Consider the following 18,648-nt stretch of genomic DNA (forward strand, 5'->3'; position numbering starts at 1 on the left):
TGAATTCATCATGATGGGCTAACTGGCCTGTTTATATTCTCATCTATCACCCTTCACTGGTGCTCCGCCAGCGTATCCCGTTAGCGCAGGCGGGGTTACCATACCATTTTCACCCATAAAAAAAAAGATAGGCTGAATGTTGGTTGCACTCACAACTAATCCGTTTGTTTGTTTGTAACGCTTTATTGTGCAGTAAAGTCATAAATTATAGGATACAGAGTTTTTAAGAAAGGAATGTGTACAATGGCAGATTTATCTCAAAAAACCGTCTGTTCCGGACAACCTGACAAACGGACTGAAAGCCAACCAGACATACCATGTCTGACGGAAACTGAGAATTGGTAGTGACAAAAAAATATTGATAATTAAAAAAAAAAAATAGAAAAATAATAAAATAATTATTGCAAATTTAATTTGTTTTCCTTACATATAAATGTTGATAAAATTTCTCTTTCTTATATACATAAATATAATATAAGAGAAATTATATATAAATATATATATATATCTAGATAGATAGATAGTGTAATACATTGTCATTATGAGCGAAAGAAGAGTGTACGTGAAGTAAGGTGGCGCGCGCCGCGCTCAGCTCGCGATCACTATCTCGACTCGTCCGACACTTGTCCGACACGCCGGCGTGTAACAACCGGTGAACATGTGTTCGGGTGATGACGTCTCATCATCCGCCACTTCACGCACTTTATTACCTATATGAGAATTATTTTAAATTGTAACAAGTCGATGTCTGTAGATGGGACATACAGAAGCCATAATATTTCAGAAATTTTGTCTCTGTGTATGTCTAAACATAAAAAAAAATCCGATCGATCGATCGTCAAATTGTATTAGAATCGTTTTAGTAGTTTAGTTTTTAAAACACAATTACTGGTTTTGCTACAATGGATATCTTTTTTTTCTAGTATCCAATCAAATTAATTATAAACTAAAAGTTCATGTCCTATTTATAATATACATGACATGACTTTCTTCCTATAATTATAAATAAAATTATTAATTTTAGTAGAGCACAGTTAGTGTGTATATAATTAAAGATTGAGTCTCACAAGAAAAAACCGCCTTAAGTTGTCACAGAACCTGTTATTTCCATTTTAAAAATAAAAATAGGCTAAGACGATTTTGATAAAATTTCTATGAAATTAATCTGAAAATATATCTTTTCAGATAAAAAATTACATTTCCAAAGTTTACAACTAATGAATTTATTTATTTATTACATCAACTGGGCGAGCTTTCCAGTCTCCCAATACGCTCACCCAGAAAAGCATTAGTACAATAACATACATATATCGTCATAGTCGTAGAATACTGACGGATCTGACGAATATTACATATATAGATCCGTCGGTATTCTACGACTGTGACGATATAGAAAGAAGTAATACACACAATTAAAAGAAATAATATTAAAAAGAGTTAAATAGAAATAACATTAGAACTTAAATCTCTGAACACAAACACTCTGTGGTCATCCGACGAAACTCCAGCAAGTTGGAGGCAACAGATATAAAAAAAGCAAATTGAGAACCTCTTTGTTTTTAAAGTTGGTTGATAATAAATATATATACCTAAGAAATATAAATTGTAAAATCCTTGACAGGATTTCGGTCATTCAAATATTTGACCGAAATAAATAAAAAAATACCTAAATATAGGGCAAAAAATATAACAAGTAAACATTCGGGCCGGCTGTATCTGTACTGTAGGTAGGTACAGCAGCGACGGTTGAAGGTCGATTGAAACCGAATTTTGATTGCACAGCATTAATGACACAACTCGATGTGTCGACGACGTGACCAGATGTCATTGTGACGGTCAAGTAGATTTATTAAACAAGTAGGTATCAATCGTTTACCGTTCGTAACAGAACACAGATCTCCCTCTTGGTGGATTTTGTTATAGTTCCCGCGCTTGGCAGGCGGATTGGCAACCAGACCAGAGGGAAACTTTGTATAAAAGTCGTTTGCTTGGGTACCTCTGTTCCATTCGTGTTTCAACCGTAAAGCCGTTGTGTTTGCATGGCTGTGTTTCGGTTAGAAGGGTGGGATATGGCGTGAATTTACTGGGTACAGAGGAATAACACTTGAGTCCTCAGGAATGGCAACGCATGGGGGGTATCATGGGCGAAACTGTATACTCTGTTATATCCATGGTACTGCTCATGTCTATAGGCGACGGTTACCACTTTCCATTAGGTGGCCCGTCAGCTTGTTTGCCATTTTAAGTTGTATAAAAAAACGCAGTTAGGCTTTCCAGTTAGAATTTTATTATAATTATATTTATTAGTTACTTTTTAAAAGTTTTATTACATACGCTACTAGATGGCGCTGTCTAGAATAGCCTTACATTTATTATTATTTGTAATTTTACTCAGAAACTATCTTGACAGCGTATAAGTTAACCACATCGTTTCAGTTATTGTTATACTAAGATACAAATCATATTAAGTCCGATTTACTGTTATTTTAGACTGAATAATATCTACATTAGGAACAATGCATCGTGAGAATGCCACCTGTAGGTGTCAAGAATGACGAGTCATTAATTTCAGCCGCAATCTAGGATTTGTATGATGGATGGACGTGACATTTGTCGATCGCAAATTCGCGGTACAATTGTAGAGAAACTAGTGCAATGAAAAAAAGTATCACCTAATTAAATTTGCTAGTTGTTGTTGCTGAACCAACTGGCTGCCTGCAAAGCTGTGTAGGTAGACAATATTCACTGTATAAATGAATAAAAGATTATGTTGTTATTATTATTACCAGAGGGAGACTTTGTACAAAAGTCGTTTGCTTGGGTACCTCTGTCCCATGTTTCAAGTGTACATTCTAAGTTATATAAAAAAAAAAAAGATAGATGTTTGTTACTCTTCCACGCAAAAAGTACTGAACGGATTTGAAAATAAATTTAGTACACGAATAGGTTATATTCTATTTTAGCTACTTTATATAATAATTCACGCGAGTGAAGCCGCAGGATGCAGCTAGTATATAATAAATATAAATTATGAAGATTCCTATTTGGGCCCAATAAAAGAGTCATTTATACTCCAAATTGTACCGATTATACGACAGAAATTAAACGAATCGGTAGTTTATTGCGATAATTTGATATCTAAATTAAAGGCGCATCAGTATTAACGTATCGCATTCTTGCATTAGGACAGGAGAGAGCGCCCGATAAATCTATTTTATTACGCCTCGTCCGTATAGAAGAGCCTATAAACGCGACATCGTGAAGTCTCGCTGGGGCTTCACATTACGTTACTAGCGCGTATGGTAATGCTGGACTCTGGGACGGTGGGACAGTTTCCCATACCGCGGGGACACTTATCGAGTGGCGCCTAAGTGGACCCCCGCCCCACGCCCCTCGCCCCCTGTCCCGGCCCGCGCTGGCGCCGCCGCTCTTAAGCTGCGACAGCACTTTTTTTTGTCAGCCGATGTCGAAGGTAATTAATTAGGGCGCGGGCTCTCTGTGAGAAAGCGACGCGACTCGGGTGCTGTAGGCCGAAGCGATTTGCGACGGCTCGCGGCACCGCGATCCTTCGACCCGTCGCTGTTTCATTTGACAAGTGCTCAAGTAATTCGGTGCTCCTGTCAGCCGTCAATCTTGTCATTGAATACCAGTGTCTATTGATGATTACAATCATCACCTAATGATAAATATGATGATAAATAATGTATGATAATGATATATGATAAATAAAATTCACTTAGAATTAACCATGATGATTTCCAGGAGTACCACGTGGAGGTCGACCTAACTACTAACAATCCCTTCCCCTCCCCCCGAATCTAGCATTAGTAATGCCACGATGTGGTGTCGTCTGGAATTTCTCTGATCGTAGAAACAAAAGCATGGTCATAATTAGAGAAAGCAGAGGTGTAGTGGTTGAAGTGCAGCCAGCGATAAGAGCGCGATGCACGGGTCGTTAGTACGAACCCCGGGGACACTATGGGCACTTCTTTTTTGCTGAAAAGCTCGTTTTTTTACGGACACAAATTTTAAAAAGACTTAGGTATTAACGTAGCGGTAAGATGTTCTCAAGTGAAGGGTCGCTGGAGTAGTTATTAATGTTTTATTCTCAATTTTTATAGTCGAATAATAACTATTAGAATTCAGCTGTATAAAGACAAAATAAAGAAAAGGGGAAGGGGGAAAGGGATTGTTAGTAATGGAGACTGAGAATCCCATAGCTAGCAATATACCTAACCAGGTCGACCTCCGCGCGGTTCTCCCTGGAAACTATCATGGTTAATTCCAGATGAATTCATCATGATGGGCTAACTGGCCTGTTTTCATTCTCATCTATCACCCTTCACTGGTGCTCCGCCAGCGTATCCCGTTAGCGCAGGCGGGGTTACCATACCATTTTCACCCATCAAAAAAAAAAAAACTGTCCACTACCTGTACTGTACTGTAGTTGTCACGCTCGGCAGGCGGAGTGACAACCGCAATTAGACTTTTAGAGATGTTTTAAAAGGGACGCTGCTGCTCATCCCTCGCCCTCCCTTAGTCGCCTCTATTATTCTATTCTATTCTATTCTATTCTATTCTATTCTCTTACGATAACCACGGGAAAGCAAGGGGTGGAGTATTCTATGCGGGGACCATACGGAACGAAACAATTATATAGATTAATTGTATTGATCAATAATCGTAAGATCGATAAAGTTATTAAGGTTAAAGAACGGCAACTTCCGTCGATCGCTCTGACTGACTATAAACTACATAGTGCTTTTTATTATAATATGTTTAAGCATTGAACCGAACAAATAATCTATCAGTGCTTTCAATCGCGATAAAATCTATACAAACAAAGCAAAATTGCAAGAAAATGTAATCGAGATGTGACGTCATCTTTATATTTCCTGTGGGTGTCGTTAGAGGCAACTAAGGGAACTAAATGGTCGAGCGACCGTCAGCAACTTCACTCTTAAAATATCTCCAAAGCCCAACTGCGGTTGCCAATCCGCCTGCCAAGAGTGGCAACTATTGGCAAAGCCACCCCAATAGAGGAAGGCCTATGTTCAGCAGTGGACAGGTATTGACTGATATGATAAAGAAAATTAGATAAATTCATATATGGATCTGTAATACCTTTCAAAACTCCATTTAACCCTTTAAGCATGGTCTAATAAAAAACGTCTAGATATCCAAATATCTTTCATATTATATAGTCAATATTAGTACCGTTCAAAGGATTTTTAATAAAATTGAATTCACAATACATTTGCAAAAGAGCGAACGAGCGCACGAAGGACGCTGCACTTTTGTTTGGCTATTAATAAGAGAGAAACAAGCCGACCGGAGTGGATTAACACATTAACAGGCCCGTTGTCGCTGGAATAAAAGCATTCCCGGTGTGTGTCGGGGGACGGAGGGAAAAAATCGGTGACATGTCGGGCGGGGATCAATTAGTAGGTGCGCAGGCGCCGCGCGCCGCGCGCCGCCCGTTTATAGCTCCGTGTCAATGGGTTATGATGATTCTGCGACCGGCGGCTTGACAAACGGCCTCGTAAAACGCTAATGATGTCCAGTAAAAGGTTTTTAATAAATTGTTTTAGTCGTGGCAGTCTTATGGACAAACTTAAATAGGTGACGCGTCAACTATTGCGGTTTATGAGTAATATTTTCTAAAACAAGAGAGATGCAAGATGTGCTCACGTATTTGTTATTTAGTTAATTAGGAACTTGTATTATATATATATATATATATATATATATATATATATATATATATATATATATATATATATATATATATATATATATATCATCATTACAGCCTTTGTGTCCATTGCTAACCCACTGCTCTCTCCCCCTTAATGGATTTTGTCAATTGCAAATTTTGCTGATTGGGAACCGCAGTTAGGTTTTAGAGACGTTTTAAAGAGGATGATGTTGCCCATTTTTCGCCCTCCCTCAGTCGCTTTTTACGACACCCACGTGAAAGGAAGGGGTGGCCTATTCTATGCCGGGACCACACAACGAAAAATATTTTGAATACATGACATTAATTACCTGTCATTTAATAATAACATGTTGTGAAATAATCCAATGTACGTGCATCCAATAACTATGGTTTGGTACCCATGAAACTCAACCAAACTAAACCTTACGTGGTGATTTTAAAGTTGAAGATAGTAGAGGCAGTACAAACTGTAGCCAGTGTCTGAGGTGCTGCAGACATTCGTCAGAGTTTGGGATCAATTTACACTGCGTCAAACCAGTCCAGCTCGACTCGATGCCACACCTTCACAGGAAATCTAATTATACCGCAGTAATTGGCGTGTAATGAATAAAAAAAAATGTTACAGACAATTTTGATGGGCAAATATCGAAATAATTGAAACTTTAACTCGTTTGTTATTGATTATTTGTATTTGCATGTTACTTTTAACGTAGGCACGGAATTTAACATGTGATACGGCAAAAAAGAAAAACAATTTTTGTACCAAACCTTTCCTTTCCCGTGGGTGTCGTAAGAAGCGACTAAGGGAGTTTATGGTGATGGGATGGGCAGTAGCGTCTCTCTTAAAACGTCACCAAAAGTCAAATTGCGGTCGCTAACCCGCCTGCCAAGCGTGGCAACTACTGGCAACACCCTCTTTATCTGTCTTGTCTTTAATGTCTGATACAATAACTACGTAGTAAATGCTGTCATCCTAATAATTTTTATATTATTCTCAATTTATTGAGTGTATAAATAATGGGCATTTTATTTTTCTTTAGGAAGGAAAAATTTTGGATAGTAAGAATTCTGCAAAATTTTAAAATGCACCATCGCGGTGGGAGAAACGGGGCTGTTAGTAATGAGGTCTAACTAATTCATTACCAGCAATACATCCTATCGAATTGACCTCCACGCGGTTCCCCTTGGAAACCGTTGTGGTTAATTCTAGTTGAATTCGTCAGGATGGGTTAACTGATCTGCTTTCATCCTCACCTATCATCCCTCACTGGTGCCCCGCTAACGTATATCAATAACGCAGGCGGGTTTAATATTCCATAATCACTCATTAAAAAAATACCATTGTGGTTTTCCGCATTCATTACATTAGGTATACGGAGACTAGAATAAGCAATGGAACACAAATTAGGCATTTAATATTATTTCAGCCGTTAACTGTCCACTGCTGAACATAAGCCTTCCCCGTAAGAGGAGTTTTGTCAGTAGTTGCCACGCTTGGCAACCGCAAGTTGGGTTGGCAACCGCAGTTTTTAGAGATATTTTAAGAGGGACGCTGTTACCCATCCCTAGCCCTCCCTTAGTCGCCTCTTATGACACCCACGAGAAAGGAAGCGGTGGCCCATTTTATGCCGGGACACACATGGCAAAATTAGGCATATTTAAAATTAACATAAGTATATCTATTTGTTTGAAAGAAAGAAAGAAATAAAGAAATATCTTTATTCAAGTAAACTTACATTTAAGCATTTTTGAATGATAATTTTTTCATAACCCAATCGGAATGTTTCTATTTATTTCACCGTAATTTCATAATCGATATGTTGCACGATATAATTGTTTATATCAAATTTTTTCGAAAACTATTAGTTTTACGGAAAAAAGTAATGATATGTTTTTTGTAGACAATTTTATAAGCTACAAATTTAATAATCACTATTTTTTCAATAACTGTGACCGTTAACGAGATATTTGCGAAAAACTGTTTTTTGTGACGTTTGACCCCGAGTATTATATTTAGCGGCACACTCATCAAATGGGGACTTTTGTTTTGAACCACAAAAACAAGGTTCCTGCAAAAATCCAGCTTTCCCCTAATTTTTCCATAGTACAACGTCTTTATTCTCTGTACTACGAGTAAGTACTATGATGTCCAATTATTTTTTTTTAGAATCGAATGAGATTAATACATATTTGTATTGTATTGTATAAATTTGCAGAGACCATAGTGTTCTTTAATAATTAATTGCTGTGTTTACGGAAAATCTTCTACAATATTTTTATTAACAGGTATCATGAAGAATTACACGTATTTATTAATTATGTTAATGTAATGGACATTCGCCATCCGGGCGAAGTGGCGGGCGCGGCTAGTTGGCTAGTTGGCCAGTATATCTTTAGCGTTACAAACAATAACATTGCTTGATTAATGGTTAATTCTTCAAAATAATGTATCATCGTATTAATATCGTTGTTTACTCGCCGATATCGTTATCGCTGGCGTCATACTCCGCGGTTACGGTGACTCGGTGCCGTACGCACCAACTACTTACTACCTAAGTACTTGTAAAAAAAAAACTATAAACAACATTTTTCCTTTGTTATGAAAAAAGCTATGCGTGTAATTCGATAAATATTTGAGTATTTTATGTAAAATATTTGATTATTTATTGGGTAATTTTTTTTTTAAGTAAATTTAATAAAACATGGCGTCTGTCGGTTGTATACTGATATGTCTGTTAAATATATGAGCGCTTGCAATATAAAATGAGTGTATTTGAAATTTTAAATGGATATCGTGTAAGTATAGCAATATTTATTAGGCCAAAACAATACTTTGTTTAACATGTACTACTAATACGGAGTAGAGACTGTTTACTAGAGAAAATATATAGAGTCACATAGGATTAAATCTAAATTTGTATCAATACATAGCTTCTATATTTCGCGTTGCAAATTCTATGGTTTATAAGAATGTTAATTTACATAGTTGCGGTGCCCCTACGGGATTTATGTCATATGTACCTATTTTTTAATGGATGATAATGGAATGGTAACCCCACCCGCGCTATCGGTATACACCGGCGGAGCACCAGTGAAGGATGAAAGGTGAGGATGACGCCGGTCAGTTAACCCATCGTGACGAATTCAACGAGAATTGTTCACGATGGTTTCCAAGGGGAACCACGTGGAGGTCGACCTAATAAGGCATATTGCTAGCAATGGGGCTGTCGAACTCCGTTGCTAACAATCCCTTTCCCCCCATATGTACCTATTACACCATAACAACTAATCTGTACTATGTGACATGCAAATAAATATAAATAAATAAATAGTTTCTGCTATACAGTTTACGAAGTAAATTTAAAAATCATATTCAGTGTCTTACACTGTACACTGCGCTTATGAAGTATAGAGATGTGTTAAGAGTGAAAATTGAGAAATTTACGTTGTGATTTGAGATTCACTGTCTGGCATTGACCAACTGTGTCACGCCTGTCCAGTTTTCTCTTCTTATTTAAGAGTCTCCTCCTGTCGATGCAACTAATTCATACATTTTCTTCCAGCCACCTCTATCCCGAGCCATATCTTAGACCTTCTTATACGACATGACACCTAGTGCTTCCTTTATCTGTCCTGTTTGTGTTATTTATTGGGACAGTTAGTATTATTTGTCCGTCTTCCCTTTCTTTCCTCTCCTCTCTTGCCATCTATTTTTCCTTCTTTTATGCTCTATAAAAATCGTCATGTCGTATAAGGTGGCCCAGCATTTTGCCTCTTCTATTCTTTATTGTTTTTATCAATGTTCTTTTTTCATTCGCCTTTTTCAAGACGTCCTTGTTCGTTAGTTTTTATGTCCAGTTTATCCTTTCCATTCTCCTCCACGTCCACATTTCGAATGTCTGTTCTGTTGTTTAATAAAAATACGAAACTATCTTTTTTTTTAAAAAAAAAGTACCTACTCGATCTTTGTACTTGAAAAAGTTTAAAATGTTAAACCAGTTATCGAATTAAAACTTTTTAAAGTCAATGTTTAAGTAATTATGCGTAATTAAAAAAAAATCAATGCAATTATTTGTGAAAGTCGTTCGCGTACTCTAAAATAATGTAGCAGGCACGTACTGGTAAGTCGATTTAATCCGGGCATTTTAATCGAAAGTTATTCATCAGCGGATCGGTTTAATTGTGGCGGCGACAGGGCCGGGCCGGTGGGGCGGGGGCGGGGGGCGAGCGGAGCCAGCCGGGGACAGCAGCGGAACACGGAAAGGCTTTCCGGCGGCGCCTCAGAACCCCGCTGCCGACAGATTAGCCGGGCTACATGCCGCCTTTACTGTAATTATTAGCTAGTCCCTTTGTGTTTAAATGCCTAATTTATGCGTCTTACTGTATGGGTTTATGATTGTAGTGTTTACGTTTTCATATTAATCTAGACTGTAAAGAATCCTGTTAAAATTGTGGCTTATGTCATAATAATAAAAGGGATCGTTTGAATAAGCTGCAGTCACATGGGATCTCTGATGGTGTTACAATAATATTTGTTATACATTTTGTAATCCATATAATTTTCATTAAAAAATTCAATATATATATATATATATTTAAAACAGTAAAAAAAGTAGGTAATAAATTTTGAACTTACACAATTAAAGAAAACTCCTAACAGAGCTCAACTGCTTCCTGAAACAATAAACAGACAATTTATAAAACTACATGCATCTTACAGACATAAATTATACTAATTTCTTAGGAAAAACAAATTCTCACAAATAAATTATGAGTGTTGGTGATAGAAACGCTTGTGTGTGTGTCTGTTTACGAGTGATGCACTGTCCGTGCTACGGATTATTTATAAATTATACTGGGACTCCACAAGTTCTCATATGCATTGCAATATAGCTCCAAATATATTAGGTAGAAAGGAAAGTTCCAGTCTGTCTGGTGTCTACGATTATTTTATGCTCGGAATCCATATAACTATTTCAGAGTGTTTCAAAAATAAACTGACATTTTATTAAAAAATCTAGTTACAATTTATCAATAAAATCGATTTAGAATTATCCACTTCTTTGACTCCATGGAGAACCAAAATTTATACTAACAATTTATGTTTTTAGACAACCAAATAAATTTTATTTCTGACAGATATCGGAGAGTTAAAAACTAATAAATAAGGTAAAATTCCCCTAGCTGTAGGTCACGCCCCTCCTCCCTTCTGCCGTGCCCCCAGCGTGGCCCTAGTTCGTAATAAATTATGCTAATGCCGTCACTTGTTACAACACTCCTATTTAACTGTGAATTACGTCCCGTCCTGAAATCTACTGCATTTTAAATAATTAATGATTATATATTATAATTCTCATATATTTATTTGAATTAATAAATTTTTCTGCGACAACAAAGCTGTAATTAAATCATAATAAAACATTCTTGGCCTTATGGTCCCGATCATAGAATAGGACATCGCTTCCTTTCCCGTGGGTGTCGTAAGGCGACTAAGGGAGAACGAGGTATGAGTAGCAGCGTCCCTTTTAAAACATTTCTAAAGCCTAACTACGGTTACCAATCCGTCTGCCAACCGTGACAAATACTGGCAAAACCTCCCCAAGGGGGAGGCTTACGTTCAGCGGTGGACAGTTAGAGGATGATATGGTGATGATGATGATGATGAAAATATATTTCTTCTTATGTTAAAAATATACGTTCTTAAGTATGTTTTGTTCAGAAAATACATAATTATACTTTCAAATTTGAAATCAATTTGAAAGTAAAGTAATATAGTTTTGCAATGTTTTGCTTTATTTTGCAAAGAATAACTTTTTATGTTTTAACCATTACAAAATATATGTGTACATCAAGGGAATAATGCCTGTCAATAGCAAAAAGAACTGAACTGACATTGATAAGATTTCTACATATGAAGCTAATATGGGGTTTACATTGGGGGGAAAGGGATTGTTAGCAATGGAGTTTGACAGCCCCTTTGCTAGCAATATGCCTTATTAGGTCGACCTCCACGTGATTTCCCCTGGAAACCATCGTGAACAATTCTTGTTGAATTCATCACGATGGGCTAACTGACCTGCTTCATCCTCACCTATCTATCATCCTTCACTGGTGCCACGCCGGTGTATACCGATAGCGCCGGTGGGGTTACCATTCCATTATCATCCATTTAAAAAAAAATATGGGGTTTACAACTGACGAAGTTATGAGGTAACAAATACAATATATATATATATATATATAAACATATAACATACAAGTCCGTTGAAAATACTACAGATGCATAGAGAATTTTATTTTTACAGGAGCTGTTTCAAAATAAAAGATGTGCATGTAACGTGTGCATTTTACTTACTGGTTCCGTGCAAAACATTATGAGGTCACTGTTTTTGTACAATTATAAAATTGACTTGTTATTTAAAATTATTATCTATGAATAATATTGTAGAATGTAGGTGACATAATCACTATTATGATGATGATGATGTGGTCATGATGCATTGATGTGGTCACATACCTATATATATATATATATATATATATATATATATATATATGAATGTCAACGGAATTACTACAATCCTTTTATTTTATTTTTTTTTTTCATAAAAGTAAATATTAAGTTTCCAATACTAACTAATTTGACTTGCTATTTAAGAATAAAACAAATGTATAAGTAAACAATTTATATAATTTTGATAAGAGGAGAGACTTTGTACAAAAGTCGATTGCTTGGGTACCTCTGTCCCATACCATTCGTGTTTCAACCGTAAAGCAGTTGTGTGTGCATGGCTGTGTTTCGATTTGAAGGGTGGGATATGGCGTGAATTTACTAGGTACAGAGGAATAACACCTGAGTCCTCAGGAATGGCAACGCATGGGGAGTATCATGGGCGAAACAGTATAGGTACTCTGTTATGTCCATGGTACTGCTCATGTCTATAGACAACGGTTACCACTTTTCATCAGGTGGGCCGTCAGCTTGTTTGCCATTCTAAGTTGCATAAAAAAAAAAGCTTGAAATCAACTTCTTTTCGTGCAAGTGAACATTGATAAAGTTAACTCACTTTACAAATACAAATAATTAACATAATAGAATAATTTCAACAAATGCACGCCATTACTATAAACCAGGGGTATATTAAATAGATTTGTAGCAAACAATAAGACATGTTAAAACGTAAAAGACTTTTGTTCCAAATTGTTCTTATTCAAGTTTATAATGAATGCTTGAATACAATGAGTGAATGTATGGAAATGTATTTCAATAAACCATAACACTTACATATACTTGTATTATAAATAATAACAACATAAAAATAAATAAATAAAATATAGAAAAAAAGTTTACATTTATATATAAAGAGTAGTAGAAATCAGTCAGTGTTATGGTAAAGAAATGGTAAAGGATGCTAATTCAGCTTAAGGTTCCTGCAAAAGCAGAAACGCTGATTTTCAATTAGCACCTCATCACCTAGCCCGGTCCATCGAGATCATGAATAAGTAACACAATACACAAACATGCGCATAGCAAAAAGGAAAAAAAACAAAAATATCAGTAAACAAAGAAAGACGAGAACAAAAAAGTTTTCGAAAAACAGGAACAAAAACAGTTTCCGACCCTAGTAATGTGTAAAATAAAACAAGTATCCAATATAAATAATAATAAATCCAGTAAAAATAAATCCAGTAGCAGTAAATGTATGAAAACTCTGTCGTTCCCTTTAAACACATGTAATTATATAAAATATTAGACATAAAATAAATCAGCATAAAGATATAATAATCCTATTATAATTGAATGATTTTTTTATAACACAGGGGGCAAACGAGCATGCGGCTCACCCGATGGTAAATGACTACCGCCACCCGTGCCCTTACAAGCAACACCAGAGGCATTGCAGATATACTATATATATATATATATATATATATATATATATATATATATATATATATATATATATATATATATATATATATATATAATAATATTATGAATGCCAAAGTTTGTAACCATAGACGGATGTTTTTTTTTTTAATGGGTGATAATGGAATGGTATCCCCACCCGCGCTATCGGTATACACCGGCGGGGCACCAGTGAAGAATGATAGATGAGGATGAAGCAGGTCAGTTAGCCCATCGTGACGAATTCAACAAGAATTGTTCACGATGGTTTCCAGGAGGAACCACGTGGAGGTCGACCTAATAGCGCATATTGCTAGCAATGGGGCTGTCAAACTCCATTGCTAACAATCCCTTTCGCCCCATAGACGGATGTTTATTACTCTTTCACGCAAGAACTAGTGAACACATTTGAACGAAATTAACTTAATAGATAGTTTTTATATTATCTCACGTGGGTAAAGTCGCGAGATACAACTAGTAAGCGATAAATGCATTCTGATTTTAAATAGGCCCTAAGACGTGTCACGAGTTACGACGAGTTTGCTACGTCCAATACTTGATTGATAGCTCGATATATCCCCACCCCTCCCCCACCCTTCGTACAAGTCGCTATCTCCTCGTTACACCACACCACGCACCACAACTAAAGAGGTCTATAGACGATCAAGCAGCTTGAATAAAGCATGTCGATTTTAGCGCATATGTCCTTGGTATAAGATTGATACCAAATTGTATTTTGTACTAGTTGTAACCCGTAACTTTACGCGCTTCTACGCGTTAATCAGAACTTAATATCCTATACGTTAATTTAGAATATAACTCACTCGTGTAACAAAATTTCATTCAAGACATGACAACAGACACACAGACAGAACATGATATGACAGTGAATTTTCAGCGTACAGAGGAATAACATCTGAATCTTCAGGAATAGCAACGTATGGGGGGTATCATGGGCGAAACAGTATACTCTGTTATGTCCATGTTACTGCTCACGTCTATAGGCGACGGTTACCACTTTCCATCAGGTGGGCCGTCAACTTATTTGCCATTCTAAATTGTTTAAAAAAATTGTAGTTTTTGCGTGAAATAGTCATAAACATTCATCTGTTTTTACAAACTTTCACATTTATAATATTAACAGGATATGATGCGAATAACTTCTTTTTGAATTGACGAAACACAATAAGATTTTAAATTTGCATTCACGTCCACTATATCGATAGTGGAAACCTAGATGCTTTTCCATACAACTGTACACTTTCATTTTCACCCCTACAGTAAAATCGTATGATAACATACGAATATAATTCTGCAGTAAATTAAAAAAAAAACTTTACCACAATTTATAGATTATAAAAAACAAATGTAAGTTACCTGATGTATCCTTGAAGCAGTTTAATAATGCAACTTTAACGTACGTTGATTCAAGCCGCTTGATCGTCTGCGGACCTCTTAAGGCACGACTGATTTAAAGCTATTACGCGCTCGTGAAATGCGGGCGGATATGTATTGACAGTGAATGTAATTAAATTAACAAACATTAAGGCTGAATCGGTAAATGTCCTACCTTCAGACGTATATAAATGAATTTTAAAAAGTTAAAGAGTTCTTAATTCTTCATGTTACCTTTTTTTTGCTATTATTTCAGCCGTTAACTGTCTACTGCTGGGGGAAAGGGATTGTTAGACTAAGAATCCCATTGCTAGCAATATACTTAACCAGGTCGACCTGGAACCGCGAGGAGGTCGACCTGCAAGCAATCGACTTTTGTACAAAGTCTCCCTCTGTCTTTTATTTAAACCTGTTTAAATGTTTTAAACGTCCTCTTTTCTGTTGACCGTAATCGTGGGCCGTGTTTTCTCTGTGTACGCTCAGGACGGTGTGGTCATACGACGAGCTAATATATAAAACACATTAAAAAAAAATATCTAAGTGTTATTTTTTTTATTAATGGCACATTCCACGATCTGTCAAAACGGATATTCTCTTTGAATCGTTTTAATTCGAGGCTCTCTGTAACCGGTACAATGCGAATTTGTCTCTGTCACTTATTAAATAGATAATATATTTGGCTAGCTTTACGCCCGCTACTTCGTACACGTGTATTTCAGAAGGAGGACATCCAATGTAACATACAAATTGTAGATGGCACATAAAGAGTCCTCAGGAATGGCAACGCATGGGGGGTATCATGGGCGAAACAGTATGTGTCTGTACTGTTATGTCCATGGTACTGCTCATGTCTATAGGCGACGATTACCACTTTCCATCAGGTGGGCCGTCGGCTTGTTTCCCATTCTAAGTTGTATAAATAAAATAAGGAAGTATTACTATTAGTAGGTAAAAAATAGAATTATTCTTGTTTTTAAAGCCGCTTGATAAAGCAAGTAACATTTACATCTTCGGCTAATTTTTAGGTTTGCTTTTAAGCATAATGTAAAGATTCGCTAAGAACTGCCTAATTTTTTACATATATAAGTATATTTGTATCATGCAACACTTAAGTGAATTTGTCTTGTTGACGAAATTGGCAGTGTGTGCGTGAATAGAGATAATAAAATATTTTTTGAGTATTATTTTTAAGAATTGTGACCATTTTGTGTTGCCATGGCACACACATAAAAGAAGGAAATTGTTATTTCATATATTTTGCTTTTTTTTCATTGTTTTATCTCTTTTTACTTATATTTGTGTGCTGTAAGTAATGCAAATATATTATCTATCTACTTATTACAATAATTACATTTAAGGTAAAAAAAATTCGCGCTTTATTTTGTGTTAAAAAAATAATAATTGGCAATTTTTTAAGACATTTTTTGACAGTCGACGCTATCTAGATACATATTATCCAGGTCTCCATCTATGTGTACGTACATAGATATATAAAGCTTTGCTATTTAGATGACGCGGTCACCGCCGTACCGCGGTACGGTGCCGGCGGCCGGCCGACCCGCCGGATAAATTAACGACTGTCGCCTGACAATACACTTAACATTCCGTGAATGGCTTGTGTTTATTATTCTAGTCTTACGTTAATACATATTTTATATCGGCCTATAATATGAACATTGGACAGCTATTAAAATCGGATTTACGTCCACTTTACACCAGCTTAAATCCGGGGGAATGGGATTGTTAGCAATGGTGTTTGACAGCCCCATTGCTAGCAATATGCCCTATTAGGTTGACCTCCACGTGGTTTCCCCTGGAAACCATCTTGAAACATTCTTGTTGAATTCGTCACGATGGGCTAACTGACCTACTTCATCCTCACCTATCATCCCTCACTGGTGCCCCGCCGGTGTATACAGTTAGCGCGAGTGGGGTTACCATTCCATTATCATCCATTAAAAAAAAAACTAGCTTAAATCCTGTATTTTCATTCGTAGTCGTATGATGTTGAATAGCCTATAACTTTACATTATATAGATAGAGTATAGAGTATCGAGCCTTAAAAACAGATCAACTTTTTGTCAGCTAATTGTCAAATTAGTTCTAGCAGTTTCTTGCCCGTTCTTCCTGGCTGAAATTGCCTTCCGATTAAGCGGTTATGAAAAAAAAAAAAAACTATTCAGAAATGTTTAAATCTTAGTTTACTTGAAGAAAAATATCCCTTTCTTTCTAGCGGGCTCTTAGCAGATAACTTTCCGAAATCTGAAGTAGATTTTTAAAAAAATTATCATTTAAAAGTGCTTGTACAAGCCTATTTGAATACAGATGATTCGAATTTAATTTTGTATCTGTTATCGGCATCTCTGTAATCTATTTCATTACGATGGCTCCTCGGCTTACGTACTATTGATAGAGTATCAGAAAATAAATTGATAACTGAACTAAACTTACAGAGTCTCTGATAATTTCTTAAATTCGAAACCGGTCAAGATACAATTTAAATGTTAGAATAAATAATTATTCGAAATATTAATACGCGTAGTATAAAAAATTTGAATTCCTAAATGCTAAATTCTATAATAATTTATTTAATAAATTAATAATCCTAAAAGGGAGACTTTGTACAAAAGTCGATTGCTTGGGTGCCTCTGTCCCATTCGTGTTTCTACCGTGAAGCAGTTGTGTTTGCATGGCTGTTTCGGTTTGAAGGGTGGGATGTGTCGTGAATTTACAGGGTACAGAGGAATAACACCTGAGTTCTCAGGAATGGCAACGCATGGGGGGTATCATGGGCGAAATAGTATACTCTGTTATGTCCATGGTACTGCTCATGTCTATAGGCGACGGTTATCACTTTCCATCAGGTGGACCGTCAGCTTGCTTACCATTCTAAGTTGTATAAAAAAAATAGTATAAATTTGAAAGTGAGCTTGTTTGTTTATCACGTTTTACCGTTTTTGCAGCTTAACGAGTTTGTTATACACACGTAATATATAGGATGTAAAAGAGCATAGGCTACTTTTTATTTCGGTCAACGAACATATTCTGGCCATGCGATAATCGCTAGTCAATTATAATAAGAGATCTTGAACTAACCAAATTTGGCGGTGTGAGAAGAATTAGGGCAAAAAATTAAGTGGATCTTTATTTTTTGCCCTAATGAGAGAATCTTTTTTTTTTAATGGATAATAATGGAATGGTATCCCCACCCGCTATATTGGTATACACCGGCGAGGCACCAGTGAAGGATGATAGGTGAGGATGAAGCAGGTCAGTTAGCCCATCGTGACGAATTCAACAAGAATTGTTCACGATGGTTTCCACGGGGAAGCACGTGGCTCTTAAAACATTACAAAAAGCTTAACTGCGGTTGTCAAATCGCCTACCAAGCGTGGCAACTACTGGCAAAACCTCCCAAGGGGGAGGCTTATGTTCAGCAGTGGACAGTAAAGTCTGATATGACGATGAATATAGTATTGTATTGTATTGTAAAATCTTTATTGTACATAATTCAAATTGAGCGCTGATAAATGATTTAATATACAATGGCGGACTTATCCCATAAAGGGATCTGTGATGTACTCATTAAAGTTGAGACTGCAAGTCCCCCCGCTCCTGCCACTCC

At 36.4% G+C, this 18,648-nt stretch overlaps 1 protein-coding gene across 2 annotated transcripts in view; it reads right to left on the reverse strand.

Annotated features, from left to right (window-relative positions):
- Positions 1 to 18,648, reverse strand: part of LOC113520067 (GATA-binding factor A-like) — a 106,009-nt gene that overhangs the window by 59,483 nt on the left and 27,878 nt on the right. For both annotated transcript variants that reach the window (XM_052894157.1, XM_052894156.1), the window contains exon 2: positions 10,356 to 10,393. The gene's annotated coding sequence lies outside the window, so the exon portion shown is untranslated. The remainder of the gene's footprint in view (positions 1 to 10,355; positions 10,394 to 18,648) is intronic.

This window comes from Galleria mellonella, unplaced genomic scaffold, assembly GCF_026898425.1.
Source record: "Galleria mellonella isolate WM207_F2 unplaced genomic scaffold, CSIRO_AGI_GalMel_v1 utg1917, whole genome shotgun sequence".
Classification (NCBI taxonomy): domain Eukaryota; kingdom Metazoa; phylum Arthropoda; class Insecta; order Lepidoptera; family Pyralidae; genus Galleria; species Galleria mellonella.